This window comes from Manis pentadactyla, chromosome 11 (assembly GCF_030020395.1).
Source record: "Manis pentadactyla isolate mManPen7 chromosome 11, mManPen7.hap1, whole genome shotgun sequence".
NCBI classification, from domain to species: domain Eukaryota; kingdom Metazoa; phylum Chordata; class Mammalia; order Pholidota; family Manidae; genus Manis; species Manis pentadactyla.
Window position 1 is genome coordinate 74194487 of NC_080029.1, and position 24379 is coordinate 74218865.

General features: G+C 40.0%; 1 protein-coding gene across 5 annotated transcripts in view; it reads left to right on the top strand.

Annotated features, from left to right (window-relative positions):
• The window catches only part of STXBP6 (syntaxin binding protein 6), a 267567-nt gene that overhangs the window by 180724 nt on the left and 62464 nt on the right, over nucleotides 1-24379 (top strand). Inside the window, exon 1 of one of the 5 annotated variants that reach the window (XM_057488531.1) lies at nucleotides 23851-24037. The exons of the other annotated variants lie outside the window; for them this stretch is intronic. The gene's annotated coding sequence lies outside the window, so the exon portion shown is untranslated. Of the gene's footprint in view, nucleotides 1-23850; nucleotides 24038-24379 lie in introns of those variants that run through there. 5 annotated transcript variants of the gene reach the window in all.

The following is a 24379-nucleotide window of genomic DNA, read 5'->3' on the forward strand; positions in this document are numbered from 1 at the left end:
TATAAATGGACAGCAATAGTAAGTTGTGTTTCTGTATTAAGATATGCTTAATTTGTGAATGTCATCTGTACTGGGTTTTTTTTATTTGTCGTTTTTAACATTTTGTCTTGTTTTGAGCATTTTCCTGCTATAAAGTTTAGATACTTTTTCATGATATTTTGAACAGAGGCTCAAATATTGACTTGAGTTCTTGTCTGAAGTCTGCTCTCCATCAGGGATTTGCTTCCTGCCATAACTTGAGAAGTATTCCAATGTAAACTGCATCTGCTGGCTGGAGCTCTGGCCACCCACCATGGTCTGCAGAAAATGAGGAGATTCAGGAAGTTATAGAGTTCCAAGGAAGGTGTGGAGTGTGCTGCCTCTGAATTTGATTTAATGACCCACAAACACAGCATACAACCTGAACCTTTCTCCCAGAATGCCCACTCTTCTGTCCTATTCAGATTTGCAGAAAAGTTCAGAAAGAGTTCAAATCTCTGGACAGCTCACTGGTGGTAACCTCACCTGCAAAGTAAGGTTTGTGGGGAAGCAAATAGGTGGTAGAGGAGGGAAAAGAGTATGAAAACAATGGTCTCAGAATGGTAGAATAGTGCCTGAACAGTGTCCTTGGTTTGTGGATTCTCAAAACACTGAGAAAACACCCTTTTCATGGATGAATATGGAAAAGCTTATGAAACATGACTCATCTAGCCTTTCAGAAATTGAAACTACCCACATGCTACTCTGCTAACTCTGCCCTCTAGCCTCCCTGCTCCTCCTCCTTTTTAGGACTGGAATGTGCAGAATTAGACCCATCATAATTACTGATTCATGACATGTTCTCATCACTGATCCATACATGACCTACTTTTGTGTGTTTGGTCATTTTTAATAACTATCTTCTATTAGTGGGAACTGGGCTGTTTCCAGATTTTGCTCTTATGCCTGCCTTTGCCTCTCATTTTCACATACGGGGCCCAAATTTCCAGCACCAGATGGCAGGGGAGCAGTGAATCACACCTAGACTGCAGGTCCCAGCACTGAAGGGGACATGATCCTATTCCTGTACATTTCCCAGCTTCAGCCTTCAGAGTTTCTGCTGTCCTCCAGAACTGCTCCTCCTCTACCTACCCACATCAAACACAAGGCCTTCGAGAAGACAAACCTCTTCTTATCAGTGGTATGGTGCCTGTGTGAAAGTGAGTGCAGCATTATTGTGTCCCCAAGGGGTTGGGAATAGGTTTTACATTCTCTGGAAATTTTTCAAAATCTTTGATCATGTTCCTAGCCACTGCATTCTTTTTCAGCATCAGAAGCAAATTCCTAGTGTGGGCCTAGCTCAGAAGGCTTTCCACTAGTTTCCCTAGGGAATATTCTAAACAATATATTGAATTAATAAGTGTTTTTTAGAGTGTTTTCTGCATACCTTTTATTTAGCACAGGACCACTTGGAACTTGAGGAGAGAAGACAGACTTCAGTGCAGTAATGTCATTTCTTAGTTTTTCACTCACAATGCAGCTAGACTGCTGTCAGAGTACATGGCTGTCAAGCCTAGTGGTAGAAGCAGTCATCATTTAATTGGGTGAAGAGAGAGCATGTACACTAAAAGGATAAAAAGGAACAAGAAGGAAATCATGCAAGCATTGCCCTGTGTTCACAGCGGCCTGGGAGCAGGGCAGCTGGACACCCTCAGCAGGGAGTCCGTGCCCACCAGACCCTCCCCCCCACAAGCTGCCCTGCAATTGTTTGGGAATCATTATCTCTAGTGGGCTTTTTATTGTTCACAGGGCGGTTCCTGCCAACCAAGATCCTGTTTCTGTTTTATAAAAAGAGTGCCTGGAGCTCAGGGAAAGAAAGGCAATTTGGAGAGGCAAGAAACATTAAAAGGAGAGGAAGAAAATGGATTCTATCAAGTTGTTTGTACAGTTCCTCTCCTTTTTTCCTCATGTCTTCTTAAAATAATTGGTTTCGGGCTATAATAGAATTGCCATCAAACAAACCCTGAGAGTCGGTTATTGTGGACAGAGGCGAGTAAGTAAAAGTGTAGCAGATGAGATCATGGAGTGAGAATGAAAAGAAATACTGATTCAGAGCTGAGAGCCAGCCTGGAATAAGGAAGAGGGCAGGAGATTTTTTTTTTTTGATCAATATTATCTTGATACTCAGTATTTATTCGAATATGAAAGTGGATTACAGAAAGAGCATTTGGGCACAGAACTTTTACTCTGTCCTTATTCTTTCTTTATAAGAAGGAAGACTTCTTTTCACATTACATATAAAGGCTATAGAGAGAAGACAAAAACAGTCATGACAACCAATCTTGCATATTATTTTCTATGTAATATGTAATTACTAATTATTTCATGGGGATAATGAACTGACAAGATGGGAATTACCCCCTTTTCTTTAAAAGGAGAATTTTTTCTAGCTTACTACAAATGGCATGGCTCCTGGGGTGTAACTTTACTTGGCTCTAGTTTTTTATTGTTTTCTGTTTTTAGAGTTCACATGCTTTTATCCTTTTATAGACTTCAGTCATCTTTCTGATCCTTATCAATTTAAGAACTGAGCAATGTGGACATTCTGGTCAAACGGTACAGTGAGAATTTTAGGTCCGATGTACTTTTATAGATATTCTTCTCTGCTCACAGTTTCATGTCAGTAAGAATGAGCACAGGCATAATAGGCCCCTTACTAGTTTATGGTGCTTGTGTGAATCCACATTAGCAGATGGCAGACCAGCTCCTAAAGAGAAAACCATTAACAAATTTGAGTCAGACAAGAGGGCTGGGGAGGTGGGAAGGTATGGAGTAGATGGACACAAGTGGAAGTATAATGTCTCAATGTTACTCTTCTTTGAATTATGTGAATGTTATTGCCTCTTGAAAATAAGTAAATTTAGAAAAGAAGAAGAAGTCAACAGGCACTGGCAGTCATTATAAATGGCTTTGAGGCCTTTGGTTATAGGCATCATAAGGGCCGTCCATTCAATAGACAGACGTCTGAGCTGGCTGTCTTCTGGATGCCCCAGTATGACCAGGTTCCAATACACTCTTTGCTGTTTAACTATGGCATGTTCACAGAAAACAGACTTGGTGGTCCCTAAAGGCATACGTGATACTGGTTGCGTATTAGGCCAAATATATACCTACTGAACTGAACCAAACACTTTTAAGTGGAGTTTTGTGAGACAGGAAGCTAAGCTTAAAAAGTAAAATATTTTGACAATCCTGGCATATAAGAAAATTTAGGAAAACCAGCCATGCTCAGCATCTTCAGCTCAAAACACTGGTTAAAGTATAGTGCCAAAATCCATTCACTCCATTTGCATCTGATCTATCCTCGCTCTGATTTTTTGTGTGCTTAAACATTACCTGTTGAAGCTGTTAAAATCCAGGAAATGCCTCCACATTCTAATTAAATGCCCAACTACCAACTTTAGACTCTTGACTGACACGTTAGAATGAGCTGACCCTAGCCCTGCAGCTGAAGTGTTCATGGATGGTAGATCTCAAAGGAAGTCAGATGTCAAGTATTCTCACTCAGAAACATTGTTCCCACAGTTTAGACAGAACATTAGCACATCATTGCTGCTTCTGCACCAAATCCTGTGTGCTGTCCCTAACTTGCATGAGTTATAATTGTAGGTGTCTTTTCAAGAAGAGGAAGAAAACTGAGGGCAAGCAGGAGTCACTGGATCCTGGGCAGGGGCACTGGAATAATTTCCTTTTCAAGAAAATAATAGTGCCTTTGTATTGAAGCCAGGAAGCAAGACCAGGAAGCTTGGAGTTCTGCTTTTGAATATGAATATGTATTTAACAAAATTACTTCCTAAACATTGAGTTTGAACATAGAGGAGTATCCAGGATTCTTGATTGGGTTGTCTTAAGATTCATACCAGGCCAAGGTAATCTAAAAGAAATCAGCTGCTCTCTGGGTGGCCTTATTTCTGTGCTTGCAAACTGGCCCTTCCCAGTCACTAAGGCATATCTCTTTAGTTATGGAAACACAAGGATGGTTTGAGGGGCAAATCAGATCTGCTCTACTTCTCTTGCCTTGAACCTTATAAGCTCTACCTATCCTTCCAGCTACAGCTCAGATGGCACTTCTTTTATAAAGAAGCGGTCCTGCATCTGCTAGAAACCACTCTCTCACACCACCTCCTCACTCCATTCAACCAATGTTCTCTTCCTCCTCCAGCGCCTGTATATACACCTGCTCATGGTAAGAAATATACATCGTGGTATTTACCATATTCTGCCTTGTATTTTAGCACTTACAGACTTGTCATTTCTCTTCTAAAATGCAAACTCCCTGGGGAGTATAACAACAAAGCAAAACTGAAAGAACAGAACAGCAGCAGACTCACAGACTCCAAGAAGAGAGTGGTTACCAAAGGGAAGGGGGTGGGAAGGGAGGGAGAAGGGAATTGAGGGTCATTATGATTAGCACACATAATGTAGGGGGGTCATGGGAAAGCATTATAACACAAAGAAGACAAGTAGTGACTCTATAGCATCTTACTACGCTGATGAACAGTGACTGCAATGGGGTGTGGAGGGAGGGACTTGATAATAAGGGTGAATGTAGTAACCACAATGTTGCTCATGTGAAACCTTCATAAGATGTATATCAAGGCTACCTTAATACAAAATAAAATAAAATGCAAACTCCCTGAGGCATAGGGCTGCACTGAATCACCCTATCCTTATTTCCACCCCTCAAATATTTGTTGAGTGAATGTTATTTGTGCCTTCAGATTTTTCCAGAATAGAATAGTCACACTGCTTTATGACCCAAGTGTTGGCAGTTTAAATTCTTAAGTGAAATGGAAAATTTACATAAATGTCTCATATTTAGCCATGCTTCCCTCTAGGGGAATTTAGGAAAGTTATGAACAAAAGAATGGTTTTCTCATACCATGAAGTTCCCTTGCTGCCAAGAGGCCTCCCTTCAGCACCCCTTACCCCAATAGTTCATCAACCCTGCAGAGTGAGATGGCAGGGCTGACAGTCTCTTTGATTAAGAATTCTTGAAGAGTCTAGAACAATGGGTAGAAGGAATTAAAGATATTCTTTGTGTGTTCAACATTTAAAATGAATAGGTATTTTACATTTTCTGCTTTTATTTGGAAAACACAACTTACTATTTTTATCTGTAAAATGGTTTTCTGTGTTTGTTTCTCATTATCTAGACTTGAGGGAATGGGCATCACCACACGTGGCATGCATTTATGTGTCTCAGAGAGACATATAGAGTATCCAAGCTAGGAGTTCATAGCATCCATGTAGTCACATTTAATCCTAGAAATGGTGAGACTGACACCCTAAAATGCCCTTACAGGGAGGTCATATTCTGAGAGCCACATCTCCCCGACACCTAGACCTGCACTCGCTCTCTGTGGCTGCTTCCCCTTAGAGGCATTTCTGGGATTCAGGGAGCTCCAGTCAGTGCTAATGGACACAAGGTTCACTCCCCATGTAGGGCAACTTCTTCACAGAGGGGATCGTGCTGTTTCTAGGCCAAATCCTGAGCTGGTGTTTTAGTCCATGATGAGGCAGGTAAAGAACTGCAGGGAGATTCGATGCAGGAATGTTAGCCTCCTCTGGAGAGCCATTTTAAAGAGCATGTCCTTCTGCCAAGGTGTCAGGAAGGAGCATTACCTCCCTTTCAGGAGACAGCAGGTTGAGCTGTGGTTCTTTAAAGGACCTGTCTAAGGCTCCCAGCAGGAAATACGTTATGCATTTTCACATAAATTTTCTTTTACTTTGTTGTCTCAGTAAGGAACTCATTTCTCATATCTGAAAAATATCCATTTGAATAGCTGTACTCTTTCAATTAAGATGCTCTCCCACCCATGACAGTGCGTGGACCATACTAGCTTTCTACTTGGCTTAGATCTTGGTGAACACAGCTTGTTTTCATTATGAGCAAATTTGGGTCCTGGCTATGTTTCTTCAAAGCCTTTCAAACATCATGGTCAAGATGATGTAAATGACAAGAAGCCTATGGCATAATGTGGTGTGTGTCTGTGGGTGGAACTGGGGCAAGGATTTTGACAATTCTCTTTTGAACATGCCTGAACAACACTCTATGGAAAACCAGAAATGGAGACTAGTAACAGAACAGATTCCATTGTAACACAAATCTGACACCATGGCATAAGCACTGGACATCAGGGTCTGAGTCCCCCTCACACCTGGCTTTGATATACAGCCTGGAGCCTGCCCCCTCAGTTTAGACCACTGGCCAGCAAATCTTCCTTGCATCCTCAAAAAGAGGAGAGAAGAAATGAGCATTTTACCAATGACAAAGCAGGGCTTTTTTCCTCTCTCTGTCTTAAGAATTGCCATTACTTAAGATACGAAGTTCCCATTGGAGGGCTCAGTGTATGCTAATCATAGTTTACAATCCTATAAATACTTCCCTTATCTCATTTATAGGGCAGCAGAATTGACAGTGGAGATCTTGGGCACCTGCACTTCAGCAAGAACAGGCATCTCTGCTCTCTGAGGCGTGTGTGATGATCTATGGATTGTTAGACGTGCTGTCCTAGAACAGAGTACACACAGGAGTCCAGGTGGATACGGCTGTGTCTGTTCATTTGGCCACTGTCCCTACGAGTCTTCCCTCATTGTTCCCAACAGTCAGGGAAGAATGAGATGGACTTTTATCTGCAGAATAAACCTCCTTCCAAAGGAGCCCCAAGAAGAAGGGAGAAGGGTAGTGGTTATGGTGCGGCACAGAGGAGCAAACACTAAAGGGGCGTGCAGAGGGCAGCGACCTTTACTGGACTTTCTTCTCCGGGGACACTCCAATGGCTTGCCTCCAGGCATAGCAGTCACTGTTCTCATCTGTGCATTTTATCAGAATCCCAAGCCAATCACATTATGGTCGTTTCCACCTTTACTCTCTGCCCCCTGGAAATGTGACTTTTTCACCATTCTTGCCCTCAAGAAACTGACGCTCCTAAGAGTGCACCCCTCGTCTCTGAGGGATTCCATTTCTTCTTTCTTCTCATCTCCCCTTCGAGCTTGCCTCCTGTGAAAACCACCCTGGCTCTCTGGCCTGTTGAGCTGTCCGCTGACACTGAAATGTCATTACCATGTCTTGCTTGATTTTTTTTTTCATCTAAATGTAACCTGAAAACCCTTAAGAAGCAGGAACTGTATCCTGTTTTGCCTAGACTGCCAAAAAACTAATCAACAACAAGATCCTACTGCAACAATATCAGGGAATATTTTGAGGGAGCCTCATGAATTGTGACTTTAGAATGTTTGATAAAAGTCATACTTGGCTGCAGCTTTGCTTTGCACTACCTATGGGGGAAAAAATGCTTCCCAAGCAAATTAATAGAATGGAAAGATATTTTAAAAACAGTTTAGCCTATTTTACTAAAAAACACCTGGCAGTTTAGGACTGATTATTTGCTTGCAAACAGCATATTTCCTTTGTGTTCCTGAATTAGATTCAGTACAGCAAAACTCTAAAATGAGGTCTTATAGGGAAATATTGTAGATGTTTGGGCTGGACTGCCAAGGAAAGTCTTATGTCAGAGGAAGAATCTGGAATTAGCCTGTGAAAGGTGGGCACAATTTAGATTTGCAAGTGGTGGCCATAAAGACATCCCAGGATGAGAGTCACAGGGAGCAGAGGCATTTGGAGTGGACTAGGCTGAGGTGCCAAGTCCCTGGTGAATTCGGTCTTAGAGGGTCAAATAGAGAGTGAAGCCAGATAGATAGGTGGGGACCAGCTGAGCATTCAGTAACCAGGTACACTAGATCCTCTGTATCTGTTACTTGAAGAATCAAACATTTATCTTTCTAAAAATAAGTTTCTGTAATTTAGACTTGAATTACCAGGGTTTCTGAGTAGTTTTACACATTAGGTAAAAATAGGATAGTATTAGCTACGTGTAATGAGATGATTGGCACTGATGGGCAGTACTGGCACCCAGAGCCATTTGCACAGACTTCTTTCTAACCATGAGGAACTAGAGACAATGGCCTGGCATCCAGAGGGTAGCCTGTGCAACACATCCTAGGTGGACACTGGCTTCTCACTATAGACCTCTCAGTGACATCATTGACCTCCTTAGCAGAGGAAGCACATGGGACATCAGTTTTAATTCTACCCTTGAAACAGAAGATCTTAAAGTGGCCTTCGTGATGTGTGTTAGTCACTTCCTCAGAGTCTGCTTAGAATTGGCACAGCTTCACGAGTGACCATGGCTTTGTGATGGCCTGAGTAATCTGTGCTATCCAGGGTCACAAGCACCTTGGAACTCCAAACTGTGATGCCCAGCATCATATATTATCATGGTATAATATGTGGAGGTAGAGGTACATCTATTCAGTATTAAAATCATACAAAAGGTGTAAAACCATACATATAATAGGTATAAAATCACAGCACCTAAGAGAGTTCAGGAGTTTGTGGATCTGTTGATAGACTAAAATTTGAGTTTGAAGAAGTGAATCTTTGTCAGAATCTTGGCATGGTTTAGCTTCTCTGTTTATTTAATATTGCTAGTCCCTGGAGAAAATTTCCCACTTCACAGAAATGCCAGTACCTCTCAGTGCCTCAGGTATGCTGAAGGCTAGTTAAGGATGGACCTGTTGGCCATAGAGATCTTGGCCTATGAAGCCAGGTGGAGAAAAATTGGCACAAGTTTGAACCTCCATAAGGATGTTTGAAGAAACAAGGAAGTTGATCCCTTTCACAATTAGTGGAGCCAGGAAGAGGCACCAGGTTGTAGGTAATGACCCTCAGGCAGAGGTAACGCCTGTGTTACTTCACCTGTCCCAAAGAGGCAGCTTCTTACAAAGCGACTACCTCTGATGAGCAAGATAACTATTTTGAGTCCGTGGTCCCAGGCGATGATGTTTGAGTGGACTAGAACTTATGTTACAGGAGACATCAGAGTTTCTGAGTTAGTGATCTCCTTAGGAAATGTGGTCCAGTCGTATCGCACACCTTCCAAGCACCATCCAGTAGCAAGACTTGGTGGCAAAGCAGCTGCACAGTACAATGGCCCACGTGCTGGAGATGAGTTCTTTCATTGTTTGCTTTTGCAGATAGTAAATATTCAGCTGGTTGCTGCATTGTGAGGGTTGTGGTGACATCGGGACCCCTCACATCATCATCTGGCACATTCCTGATGTATGGTTTGACAGAAAAAGACCTGCAGCTCATATCATCTTCTCCACAGCAGTTGTCCTAACCACAGCAAAGTACCAATTATACCTACACGGTTTATAGACTTCATGCAGACCTTTCACTTTGTAACTTTTTATTTTTAATGCCATCCTCCCACTTCCACAACCCCATCTTCTGATATTCATATCATTCATTCAACAGATATTCAGTACTGGTGATCAATGTTCAGGGAAGTTGGCTAGATTCACCACTGTACTTTGGTTGGGAACGGGACTGGGTAAGGGACAGACACAGAAGCTTTGCCTGTACAGTCTAAAATTCTTTAGTGAGGATAGGAAATAGCTTCACCTCCTTGAGGAGTTCAACATGGACTCATATGCTTACCATAGGAAATATGGCAAAAACGGATATAATGGATGCAAAATACTGGAGTGGTTTATAGAGACAAAATAAGTTCAAAATGTCAATTAAAATTTTAATCTCTTTGAGATGTGGCCAAACAATGGCTATATAAGTCCCCACAGTACATAATTAGATGACCATAAGCATGCAGCATCGTGGCTTTAAAAAATACCAGATAGGAATCCATGGCTGTCCAGAGCTGAATGTGAACTTGTATTGTTCTCACCATTTTAAGTTATTCTACTTAGCTCTGGCTCTATGGCTAAAAAGGTGGCTGGGGTCTCTGGAGCCCCACGAGAGGTGGTAATTTAAAAAGATCTATCTGGGAAGGCAGAAGGAACTGGGATGGTTTAACTAGGAGAAAGCTGGAGACCAATTAAATGATGACTTTCAAGAATGTGAAATGCAAATAGCTTTAATTAAAACCTAAAAGGAGAGTTTCTCATCATGAAGCTTTTTAACTGTTAAGGTGAGTTGTAAATTATTATTATGGAAGTAAAAGAAGTTGGAAAAGTAATCTAAATTAAGTAGTTGGGAAAGTAACACCCAAAGGCAAGACATGGATGGAGAGTAAACCTTTCGAGACAACTTCCAACTCTATAATTCTGTATGACCTTTATTGTATAGGCAGAAGCACAAACCATACATGTAAAGTCGGTTAAGTGAGCGTTAGTTATATCAAGTTGGTGTAGCAAACCAAGCAGAACTTCAGCTTGCATGTTAAAAGAATGCAAAACATTGCTTTGGAAGAATCCAACAAGAATTATGGTTTTTAATATTTTGTTGGTCTAAGGAATTCACATATTGGCCCCTGGTTATAAGTACTAAGTTTAACTTTAAAACTAGTCAAGGTTACCTCACAGTGCGAAATTGGTGATTTCTCAAAGTAGATTGATTTTGGTATCAAATTAATTTCATACAAAGCATTTGAAAATTCAAACATCCACTTACTGGCATGCATGATCATACCAATAAATGTATTTTCTGTTTAACACAAGCCATACCAATCCATAATGCTTGCTCCTGCTATTCATTTTTTTAAATACAATGTCTTTACTTTCTTAGTAGAAGACACACAGTGACATCTGGTGAAACTGAGGAACTACACTGAGTGGTGTGCACATCAGAGGGCTGGGTAAGCACTCAGCTGTATCCCTGAGCCCCATGAGAACAGAGTTTAGTGACTACATTTCAGCATTTTTACTGAGCATAGCAGCTCCTCTCAGGCACAGAGTAATGGGCCAGTACGGTGACTGCTTCCTGATTCAGATTGGCCCTATCAGAACAGCCTCTGGTCGAGGAAAGTGAGGAAAGATACCATGGGACAAGCAAGTGGAGGCCTACAGACATCATGACCAGCTGAGTTTTGAGAACAGTTAATGTATCAATAGTTATGCCTCCTCTCTTTAAGACAGCTTATTCTCCAATTATCCTCTGATTTATGTGGAAATTGTCAGTGGAGAATTGGATAGAGAAAGCTGAGCATATATCCAGTCTTTCAGTACCAGAGGACCAGGTATTTTACTCCTTTTGTTCTGAATCTTCAAGGCTGTGCTGTTGAAAGATCCCCAGAGCTTTTTTTAGGAAGGACTCATTTAACATAAGTGGCATTCGGAAATGATTCCTCACTGTTACACAAGTACTAATGAAGTACATAACAATGTATTCCACCTTGGAATCTGCAGAGAAGTCACTGGCTTTCTTTACCACCTGTCAGGATTTGTAGTCATGTGTTATTTCTTCTTTTTTTTTTTCGTTTCCTCAAATTGACCTGAATGACCCCAGATAGGAAAACAGACATGGCCAAAAAGAGAGTAGGGTGGGTGAGGTAATGCTAACCCCACAATCATCAGTACATGCAGCAAATCCTTGATTATTTCTGGTAAGAATCAGGATATTCCATGTGATGCATATTGGAATTAGGATCCTGAGTAGGAAACCCTGCCAGGTGCTTGGAAGTATGCAAAGACATAACCTTCCAGTCTCAGGGCATTTATAATCTGGTAGGTGAGATAGCAAATACAGATAAATAAAAGGACAAATCAGAGAGTGATCTTTATTCTGACATGCAAAAGTGTGATGTTCAATAAACAAAGGCCTACCATACACAAGGCATTAAGGGTACAAAGATGACTGGGACTTAGTGACTGACCTTGAGGATTTCTTCTGGGGGATCAACAGCCATGGAGGTAGGACAGACTGACCCTTTTTCTCTCTATCTCTGCTATTGCCATGTGGTCTAAGCCACAGTTACCTCTCCCCTGGACTACTGCAGTAGAACTTTGTAACTGGTTTCTCTGTTTCCATTCACACTCCCACCATGACCTATTTGCTCTACAGCAATTGGCCAGTATTCTTAAAAATGTAAATCAGATCCATTACACTCCTACTTCATGCTTACAAAGCCTTGTACCCCGGGGCCTTCATTGTCTGGCACTTGCTTGTGTCCATGACCTCATTCATTCTTTCCTCAGTGTTTTGCCACCCTGGTGGTCTTTCTCCTCCTTGAAACATGTCAAGTTCTTTTTCACCTTTGAGCTTTAGCCACTAACTGTTGTGCCCAAAAGGTTTGTTGTAAACCCAACTGGAAAACTTTGAAAATAGGATATACTTTCAAGTCCCACATGTAGATTTTTATTAAAGTGAGTATCATAATTGCAGTGAATAAATTCACTTCTGTTATATTTATGTCCCCCTCTCCCCCCGCCAAATTCAGATGTTGAAATCCTAAACCCCATTGTGATGGTATTAGGAGGTGGGGCCTTTGAGAGGTGATGAGGTCATGAGTGTGGAACCCCTCATGAGTAAGATTAGTACCCTTACATGCAACAGAGATCCAGGAGAGCTCCCTCCTCCATTCTGCCATGCAGTGATGCAGAGAGAATTCAACTGTGAACCAGGAAGTGGGATCTCACCAAACGCAGAGCTACCAGTGCCTTGATCTTAGGCTTCCCAGTCTCCAGAACTGTGGGAATAAAACTGTTGTGCATAAAACTCCCAGTCTCTGATGCTTTTTTATAGCAGCCCAGCCTAAGAAAATTTCCAGGTTTACACATTTTTTTCTCTGTGGAGAAGATGGTAGGAAGTGTGATTCTATTACCGATAGTAAGTTTGAATGTACCGGGTGGGGCAAGTGCTGAGATACACCTGTCAGGGCTGGTGATTTCAGACTGGCAGCAGTTCTCAGACCTGCCATCATCAGCATCATTATTATTATTACTATTATTGGTTTACTTGAGGTATAACTTATGAATTGTAAGGTATACAAATCTTAAGTGTACAATTCAATGAGCCTTTTCCATGTGTATAAACCCATATAAATATCATACAGAACCTTTCCAGCATCCCAGAAAGCTCCCTTGTACTTCCATCGAAGGTCATCTCTATTTTGACCACAATTGTCACAGATTAGTTTTGTGGGTTTTCTAACAGCTTTATTGAGATATAATTGACATGAAGGAGTCATCACATTTGAATAGTACAGTCTGATAAGTTTTTACATTGAAATCATCACCAGAATCAAAATAATGAACCTCTCCACCATCCCTCAAAGTTTCAGCTCTGGCTCTCACTCAGGGAGTCTGCCAGTCCCTATCTAGATTCCTCCCCTTGCACCACAGCCTGGAAGATGCTCAAATCAGTAAACTGTGGCAATCACAGGGATCACCTCATTTCCCATCACTCAGGGGTCACTGTCATTTTTTTGTTCCATATATTTTGTTCATTTTTGCTTGCTTCAGGCAGCAGAATGGATGTAGCCCTCGTTTCTGTTGTGTAGACACAGGATTGGAATTTCTGGGTCATAGAGTATATGCATCTTTAGCTCTACTAGTTATTGCCTAGAGTTTACCAAAATAAATTCGACTAATTTTAATTATAGATGATTTTCACTAATGTAATTGATATTCCTTTTGCCTAGAACATGTTGCTAGATTTTTATTCCCCAGCTTATTTAACACAGTAAAGAGTGAAGGTGACAAGTTTTTAGTGACAGCATTCACTTTTTTTAGAACTTCAGTGATGTCTACCCTCATTTAAAATATATCATTAAACGTACTAAGTAAGTGGTGGTGATGATGAAGAAGGAGCAAAGCAGAAAGAGAAGATAGATGTGTTTCCTTGACTGATAGTCATAATTGTATTTGACAGCATATGTTTGCTTGGTAATAATAGCTTTGAGTTTTCCAAAAACCTTGTGATATTATATTTGTAGTAGATTTAGAAGATTCTCTGTTGCTCTGCCTCCTTCAAGTTTTAGTCTCATTTTGGGGGGACTACTTTTCTCACATTGAAGGTGACCCCTATCCACATAACATCCTTCTGTGGTGCTTTTAGATTAAATCTTTATATCAAAAGATTATGCTCAGCAGTGGGGTGCACAGTGTCAGGGAGGATAGCACCAGGCCCTCCCCTCTCACTGGTGTGAGTGAGTGTCCTTCTTCACGGCTGCTGAGGGACAAGAAAGCAGAGGCTGCAGAAATGCTTCATCTCCTCACTGTCAGGGATATTTGTGCTCTAAGAATGCGTTTTAGCCAATCTCCCAGGTAAAATATGTATTGGATTTCTACCCAGTAGGACATTTCCCCTGAGAGAGTTGCTGCTTGGCCTATACTTTTCAGTCCCTAATGGATAATGTTAAACGAAAGCATAACATTAGAGGAATCTCTTTTTCAAGTTTTTATGCCCAGTCTTCGAGCTTGTGGTGGAGCAATTTAATCATCCTTGAGTCAGGTATAGCTGCTGCTTTGATGCCTTTGTCTTTAGATCCTCTCTTTGTAAATCTCTCCTAAGAATAGATCAAAAATGATGTTTACATCTGTTTCTAGAATTAAGGAAATAAGAACAGAAGACGACCTTATGACTGTCGTTAACCCCTTCTGCTGTCCCCCTTGCACATTATGGGTTTTGGTGTTGGGCTTACTCTCTTTCATAAGCCATCACAGGTCTCACAGCTCTGAGCACTTCCATCCTTGGCCTGGGCCTGTTTGTTTCGGGTACACTACATCAATTAGACATGCTATGCTTCCCATATAAAGGAAGAATTTGCAATAACTAATATTAAACAAGCTTTATAATTCATTATATCTTTGCCCTTTACCCAAAGTGCATGCAAATTGGTTTTCTCCTCAAGTCTATGGGGAAAAGTCTAAGGAAGCAAAAAATCAAGCACAATGGGAAACCTTGGGCTGCTGAACCTCAAACCTGAAATTGTGTTTCAGAGAGGTTGAAACAAACAGAATTGCTTAAGGGAGATGCTGCTAGAAAATGAATTGCAGGAAAAGAGCTTTTTAAGAGCTTTTAATCCCAAAATTTATCTCCTCTAATCTCCTCATACTTTATAATTTCTTGGTTTTTAGCATTTTTCTACTCTCCTTAGCTCTCAGGATACCCCTGTCTTCTAGTAAGAAAATAGTTCACATCCCTTAAAACTGTAGCTTGATCTTGAAACAGAACAACTGGACCTGAAATGACATTTTGGTTTGCTCATGGTTTCTGTGGGAACCGTCCCTCCTTTTGTTGAGGGGTCACTCACTAACTCACTCACTCGCTGAGGCATGCGTGAGTCAGCTGGCACTTTGTCCATCAGTTTATAATAAACAGCACATGGTGGTGCTGGTCAGGAGAGAGCAGAACTTCTCTTGCAGTGGGGAACTCAAACCTGGGGATTCAGCCTCTGAATTCCAGGCTAAAGATTTAGCAGCCCAAGACTACCTGTGGTGTGCCTGAACCCATCATTGACTTGAAAAGTGAATTCCCTTTCAAAATAAAAACATGCATATTTTTACAGTTAAGAAATAAAGCTATGAGTAAACTCAAAATGAATCAAAGACCTGAATGTAAGTCATGAAACCATAAAACTCTTAGAAGAGCATAGGCAAAAATCTCTTGAATATAAAAATGAGCAACTTCTTCCTGAATGCATCTCCTCAGGCAAGGGAAACAAAAGCAAAAATGAACAAATGGGACTACATCAAGATAAAAAGTTTCTGTACAGCAAAGGACACCATCAGTAGAACAAAAAGGCATCCAACAGTATGGGAGAATATATTTGTAAACAACATATCAGACAAGGGGTTAACATCCAAAATATATAAAGAACTCACATGCCTCAACATCAAAAAAGCAAATAACCCTGTTAAAAAAATGGGCAGAGTATATGAACAGACACTTCTCCAAAGAAAAAATTCAGATGGCCAACAGTCGCATGAAAAGATGCTCCATATCACTAATTATCAGGGAAATGCAAATTAAAACCACAACGAGATATCACCTCACACCAGTTAGGATGGCCAACATAGAAAAGACTAAGAACAACAAATGCTGGAAAGGATGCAGAGAAAGGGGATCCCTCCTACACTGCTGGTGGGAATGTAAGCTAGTTCAACCATTGTGGGAAGCAGTATGGAGGTTCCTCAAAAAACTAAAAGTAGAATTACCATTTGACCCAGGAATTCCACTCTTAGGAACTTACCCAAAGAAAACAACTTCTCAGATTCAAAAAGACATATTCACCCCTATGTTTATCGCAGCACTATTTACAATAGTCAAGATATGGAAGCAACCTAAGTGTCCATAAGTAGATGAATGGGTAAAGAAGAGGTGGTGCATACACACAGTGGAATACTATTCAGCCATAAGAAACAAATCCTACCATTTGCAACAACATGAATGGAGCTAGAGAATATTATGCTCAGTGAAATAAGTCAGGCAGAGAAAGACAATTACCAAATGATTTCCCTCATTTGTGGAGTATAACAAGGAAGCAAAACTGAAGGAACAAAACAACAGCTGACTCACAGACTCCAAGAAGGGACTAGTGGTTACCAAGGGGGAGAGGTGGGGAGGGCGGGTGGGGAGGGAGGGAGAAGGGGATTGAGGGGTATTATGATTAGTACACATGGTGTGTCGGGGGAAGACACTATGGCACAGAAAAGACAAGTAGTGACTCTGTGGCATCTTACTACACTGATGGACAATGACTTCAATAGGATATGGGGGAGACTCGATAATATGGGTAAATGTAGTAACCACATTGTTTTTCATGTGAAGCCTTTGTAAGAGTGTATATCAATGATACCTTAATACAAAAAAGAAATAAATAAAGTTATGAACAGGAACAGGATAAAGAAAATTAAATTAGAAAAGACTAGGTTTTAGAAATACCACTAAATATTGATATTGAAGTTGTGTGGTCCAAAAGTAATGCTGTCTCCTTGTTGGTTATTTGGCAATATTAAAACCAAGTAGTACTTCAAGCAAAGCTGATGTAGGGTTTGCTTGCTTTATTAATTTGGAGTTTTAGCTGCTCTTCATGTGGTACTATACCTTCATATCAAAAGCATCTTTCCTAAGAAATTCTTGATTCTTATCCTCCTCCTACTGAAGGACTTACCCAAACTTTTGTACAAGAAGTTTCCCATACAAATAGTTCCTTTTACAGTAGCCCTTTGAAGAAATTTCCTAGACTTTGAATCTCCTCCTCCACCCCCACTTCCTCCTCCAATATGGACATGAGAGTGTGCTGTAGGTATAGGCCTAGAACTAGTGATACCAAATAAGGAATCTTTTGCATGGAAATCTTCTTTTTTTGTGATTAACACTTCTGTAGATAAAGGAAGTCTGCCTTTAAAAACCAGACAGCACAGCCCTATGCAGTGCTTCTCCACTCCCCTGCCCCTTAATAGTTAGGGGAGCAGGAACTGTTGAAGGGCATCCTATATTCTTCCCCACTGGCTTAGTGCTCATGACTGAAATGCCTCCATGTTTGTTGTGGCTATTGTTTACATGGATTAAAAACTTCCTAAAAACATGCAGATTCAAGAATACACTTTCAGGCCCATTTGTGTCCTGGCCGGAAGCTGGCCAGAGAGCCCCCAGTACCTAAGATAGGGAAGAGAGAAATGGGGGCCCAAGGACAAACTTGGCCATTTCAGGAATCGGGCTGGCTGGAGCAGTAGAGTCTAAACATTTACTATGTCCTAAATGATAACACACTCTGAGAAGTACTGTGAGAAGCAAATATCAACCCTGCGCAGAGTGCCCCATGCCCTATTTCCCACTAACTATAGCAGTGATGAGGTTTCCCCCATTCTAAAAGTATTTGACATAACAATCAAAAAATGTAGTATTTGACATTACAAATCCTCTAAGATTTGTAAACATTCAGACATCTTACTGGATATCTTATATCACCTCAGACCTGCTATTTAATTCTCCATAGGTACTGTGAAATCCACCAAGAACTTTCATACATTAGAGTTTTGGAAGAGCAGTAAGGAAACCAGATCCAAACAACGATTTCTCACCTTAGCCTGTTAGCCCATTTCTTCACGTCAGCACCTAAAAATCATGCCCAGTCTTGCTTTTACTTCCTGAACCACTTTCAGGGTTTTTTTTACTTCCTGTCAGTCACCTCTGTCACAGCCAAAGAGCGAACCTGATTAGATTCTGTGGTGCATCACTTTTATTCCTTGCTCCAAATTTTTTTTTTTTCTAAAGTCTTGTTGAAATCAAAATGTCTGGCCATTAGACTCCAGCAGAGCAGAGAACTAAGGCATACCACCAAATGCTGACTTTCACTTAGCTGTAAGATCACGAGATGACCCAGCATGATGAGATTCTGAGACATCCGAGATGTGTGGGCACACTGGGCATTTTGGCCACCTGGCCTCGGCGTCAAGCTACATCACAGGCATGGTTTGTTTTTGAGCACCTTTTTTTTTTTTTTTGGATATCGTTAATGTACAATTACTTGAACAACATTATGGTTACTAGACTCCCCCTATTATCAAGTCCCCCCTACATACCCCATTACAGTCACTGTCCATCAGCATAGTAAGATGCTATAGAAACATCACTTGTCTCTCTGTATATTACTGCCTTTCCCGTGTCCCCCCACCTGCTACATTATGTGTGCTAATTGTAATGCCCCTTTTTCCCTCTTATCCCTCCCTTCCCACCCATCCTCCCCAGTCCCTTTCCCTTTGGTAACTGTTAATCCATTCTTGGGTTCTGTGAGTCTGCTACTGTTTTGTTCCTTCAGTTTTTCCTTTGTTCTTATGCTCCACAGATGAGTGAAATCATCTGATACTTGTCTTTCTCCACCTGGCTTATTTCACTGAGCATAATACCCTCTAGCTCCATCCATGTTGCAAATGGTAGAATTTGTTTTCTTCTTATGGCTGAATAATATTCCATTGTGTATATGTACCACCTCTTCTTTATCCATTCATCTACTGATGGACACTTAGCTTGCTTCCATTTTTTGGCTATTGTAAATAGTGCTGCGATAAACATAGGGGTGCATCTGTGTTTTTCAAACTGGAGTGCTACATCCTTAGGGTAAATTCCTAGGAATGGAATTCCTGGGTCAAATGGTATTTCTATTTTTAGTTTTCTGAGGAACCTCCATACTGCTTTCCACAAAGGTTGAACTAATTTGCATTCCCACCAGCAGTGTAGAAGGGTTCCCCTTTCTCCACATCCTCGCCAACATTTGTTGTTGTTTGTCTTTTGGATGGTGGCCATCCTAACTGGTGTGAGATGATATCTCATTGTGGTTTTAATTTGCATTTCTCCGATGATTAGCGATGTGGAGCATCTTTTCATGTGCTTGTTGGCCATCTGAATTTCTTCTTTAGAGAAGTGTCTGTTCAGCTCCTCTGCCCATTTTTTAATTGGCTTATTTGCTTTTTGTTTGTTGAGGTGTGTGAGCCTCTATATAATTTGGATGTCAACCCCTTATCAGGTGTATGAATTATATGAATTCTCTCATACTGTAGGATGTCTTTTTGTTCTACTGATGGTGTCCTTTGCTGTACAGAAGCTTTTTAGTTTGCTATAGTTCCACTTGTTCATTTTTGCTTTTGTTTCCCTTGCCCAGGGAGATATGTTCATGAAGAAGTTGCTTATGTTTATGTCCAAGAGAGTTTTGCCTATGTTTTTTCCAAGAGTTTTATGGTTTCATTACTTACACTCAGGTCTTTGATCCATTTTGAGTTTACTTTTGTGTATGGGGTGAGACAATAATCCAGTTTCATTCTCTTACATGTAGCTGTCCAGTTTTGCCAACAACAGCTGTTGAAGAGGCCATCATTTCCCCATTGTATGTCCATGTCTCCTTTGTCGTATATTAATTGACCATATATGCATGGGTTTATATCTGGGCTCTTTATTCTGTTCCACTGGTCTATGGATCTGTTCTTGTGCCAGTACCAAATTGTCTTGATTACTGTGGCTTTGTAGGACAGCTTGAAGACAGGGAGCATAATTCCCCCTGCTTTATTCTTCCTTCTCAGGATTGCTTTGGCTATTCAGGGTCTTTTGTCATTCCATATGAATTTTAGAACTATTTTCTCTAGTTCATTGAAGAATGCTGTAGGTATTTTGATAGGGATTTCATTGAATCTGTAGATTGCTTTAGGATGGATGGCCATTTTGACAATATTAATTCTCCCTAGCCAAGAGCATAAGATGAATTTCCATTTATTAGTGTCCTCTTTAATTTGTCTTAAGAGTGTCTTATAGTTTTCAGGGTATAGATCTTTCACTTCCTTGGTTAGGTTTATTCCTAGGTATTTTATTCTTTTTGATGCAATTGTGAATGAAATTGTTTTCCTGATTTCTCTTTCTGCTAGTTCATCATTACTGTATAGGAATGCAACAGATTTCTGTGTATTAATTTTGTATCCTGCCACTTTGCCAAATTCAGATATTAGATCTAGTAGTTTTGGAGTGGATTCTTTGGGGTTTTTTATGTACAATATCATGTCATCTGCAAAAAGAGACAGTTTGACTTGTTCTTTGCCAATCTGGATGCCTTTTATTTCTTTGTGTTTTCTGATTGCCATGGCTAGGACCTCCAGAACTATGTTGAATAAAAGCTGGGAGAGCGGGTATCCTTGTCTTGTTCCCGATCTTAAAGGAAAAGCTTTCAGCTTCTCACTGTTAAGTATAATGTTGGCTGTGGGTTTATCATAGATGGCCTTTATTATGTTGAGGTACTTGCCCTCTGTACCCATTTTGTTGAGAGTTTTTATCATGAATGGATGTTGAATTTTGTCAAATGCTTTTTCAGCATCTATGGAAATGATCATGTGGTTTTTGTCCTTCTTTTTGTTGATGTGGTGGATGATGTTGATGGATTTTCTAATGTTGTACCATCCTTGCATCCCTGGGATGAATCCCACTTGATCATGGTGTATGATCCTTTTGATATATTTTTTAATTCGGTTTGCTAATATTTTGTTGAGTATTTTTGCATCTATGTTCATCAGGGATATTGGTCTGTAATTTTCTTTTTTGTGGTGTCTTTGCCTGGTTTTGGTATTAGAGTGATGTTAGCCTCGTAGAATGATTTTGGGAGTATTCCCTTCTCTTCTACTTTTGGAAAACTTTAAGGAGGATGGGTATTAGGTCTTCACTTAATGTTTGATAAAATTCAGTAGTGAAACCATCTGGTTTTGTTCTTAGGTAGTTTTTTGATTACCAGTTTAATTTCTTTGCTGGTAATTGGTCTATTAAGATTTTCTGTTTCTTCCTGAGTCAGCCTTAGAAGGTTATATTTTTCTAGAAAGTTGTCCATTTCTTCTAGGTTATCCAGTTTGTTAGCATATAATTTTTCATAGTATTCTCTCATAATTCTTTGTATTTCTGTGGTGTCTGTAGTGATTTTTCCTTTCTCATTTCTGATTCTGTTTATGTGTGTAGACTCTCTTTTTTTCTTGATAAGTCTGGCTAGGGGTTTATCTATTTTGTTTATTTTCTTGAAGAACCAGCTCCTGCTTTCATTGATTCATTCTATTGTTTTATTCTCCTCAATTTTATTTATTTCTGCTTTAATCTTTATTATGTCCCCCTTCTACTGACTTTGGGCCTCATTTGTTCTTCATTTTCTAATTTCATTAATTGTGAATTTAGACTGTTCATTTGGGATTGTTCTTCTTTCCTGAGGTAGGCCTGTATTGCAATATATTTCCCTCTTATCATGGCCTTCACTGCATCCCACAGATTTTGTGTTGTTGAATAATTGTTGTCATTTGTCTTCATATATTGCTTCATCTCTGCTTTTATTTGGTCATTGATCCATTGATTATTTAGGAGCATGTTATTAAGCCTCCATGTATTTGTGGGCTTTTTCATTTTCTTTGTGTAATTTATTTCTAGTTTCATACCTTTGTGATCTGAGAAGCTGGTTGGTACAATTTCAATCTTTTTGAATTTACTGAGGTTCTTTTTGTGGCCTAGCATATGATCTATTCTTGACAATGTTCCATGTGCACTTGAGAAGAATGTGTATCCTGTTAACAGCACCTTTATTTTAATAGAAATGACTTCATAAAGTTATAAGATGATTCAATTTAAGTTTAATGTGTAAAAGAAATGTTTCGGCTAATGTTAGTAAATACACAAAAATAACTATGAAAAATGAGATGGTAAAAGATATAGGTAGAAGTGGTAAATAATAATGTGGTTTATCTGTTGATCATTTGTTTCTTTTAAAATAAGATTTTCAGATTGAGACTAGATATTTTGTACCTTAGGCAAAATTGGTTTACCTGTTTGGAATGAATTGAGAAATGATGCAAATAATGAGACTGTAGGGGAAAGAATGTGACCCTTAAAAAAAGTGGTCTCTCAACCATTGTACCCTGAAATGGAGGATTAGCCTCTTAATCACCACAGAGTATGCACTCCCCTGCTGTTCTGCACTGCAGGCAAGGAGCTTGCATGCCTGTCTTTCCTTTCCTCGGCAGTCTTTGTCCCCTCCCACCAATGCCTGACTTGCTGCGAGACCAGTTTCCATCTAAGAAAGAGCTCTGCTCTTGGCTGCCTTATTGGTTTTTAATTAAATAAAATTTTCTGATTGGACAAAAGCAGGATTCGTTGTATCCACTCTTTGACAATAGCTAAATGTCTTATTGTTGCACAATGTTTCAGAGAGTGACCATTTTTTAAAAGACCTTGTTAAGCCATTAGCTCATGAGATAGAGATGTAGTGACACTTGAGTAATGATGATAGTGATATTCTCCATGTAATAGTTGCTATTACTTCTTCTTAACTACAGCTGAGATGTAGATCAGGTCTACATGAAGGCTGAAGAGTAAGCATGCAGCCATGAAAATGATACTCTTTTTATCAGAGCTGGTAGCAATAGGACCTGAATTTGGTTGGCCCTGTACTTCTGTCTTCTTCTAATACCACCATAGAAAGCAATAGGTTCAGGAGTGGAAATGAGTGAAAAAGGAGTGTTTTGCTTGGATAACTCCAGAATTTGACTTATCAAGTGAGTCCCAATGTACATGGAGCTGTGGTCTCAAAGAACCCATTTCCAGTTAAGCTTTGTGATTATATTTAGGGAACATCTATGTTGTGATAGTGCTGGACACCTATCTATATTTGTTTATCACAGTTTTACCAAAGAGTAGATCTCAGATGCTTAGGTCTCCACTGACAACTCTCCAATTTGAAATTAATAGCATTTCTGTTTTAATTCTATTTTTTAACATTACTTTTTATTTAATGTAGGCAGAGCTATGTATCCATTTATGGTTTTAATACATTTTGTCTTTCATTAACTTATTTAGTAAAAAAATTAATTTAGTTAAAGGGAAATATTAAGGAAATAACAGTTCAAGATATTGTCAAAATCATAACACTAGGCATCCTTTTTAGAATAAAATGATTGAATCCTTACTTAATGAGTATCTCACAGCCATTAAAATGTGGCATTTGACATTACAGCGAAATCTATGGTGGCAGGAGCCGTGGACCGTAAGTTCTGTGTGTAAGCTACAGTTGTCCCATTCACTCAGAGTGTTACTTTGGCCTAGTCAGTGCTTTCTATGCCTGTTTCCTTGTCTGTAAGTGTAATGTGGGAACTAGCAATCACCCTGCCTCCTTCACAGACATGTAGCCAAGTAGAAGAGAAAACCAGAAGCTGTATTTTAGAAAGATTTTTAAAATTTTTAAATGCTGTGGAAAACTCATTTGTTATTATGTCAAATTGAGGCTCCTACATCACATACTGGTAGGAGGTAGCTTGGAAGATCTGTGTGGGGATTTATCCACACCTTACATATTTCAGGTCTAGATGGATATGATAGCAATCTGATTTTTATTATTCTGCACAAAAATGTCAGAGAAGTAAATGTTGAATATTTTATCCATGTTTGAAAAGAGCCTGTTTTGCAATGAGCATAGCTGAATGAAAGAAATAACATGGTGGGGAAACCTACTTGGATAAAATGATAACAAGGTTTTCTTCTGTGGAGTTGACATGTAAGTCGAAAATGGAGTAGTGAACAAGAGGCAGCCATAAAAAACAGGGAAGGTAGTATTTCTTTGTAGGGAACAGCATTTGCAAAGAGAAGGACAAGTTGGTTATTTCCCAAGAGCAAAAGGAGGCTGGAGCCTGGTGGACAAAAAGGAGATTGGAATCAGCTGAGAATGGAGAGACCCTCAAGGACCAGACCTCTGGGGCTCTGCAAGTCATGGTGAGGAGCTTGGGTGTTATTCCAAATGCTTTGAGATGTCATTCTGGTGTTTTTAAAAGATGGTTTGGTCTTCTGTATTTAACATTTGAATGGCCAAGCTGGTCAGAGAAGCACGTTTGGGGAGAATCACAGAATTCCAGGTGAGGGCTAATGGTATATCCAAAATACGGCTGCTTTGTGGAGCCTCCCAGACTTGTCCTGACTCTAGCTCGGTCCTTATATCCCCCTTCCTCCCCTGAGATGACTCCTATGTCATTTACCCTATTATGCTTTAATACTGTTTAGCATCTTTCCACCCCTCCTACCCAAGTTCCTAATTTAAAGCTACATTTCAAATCTTTG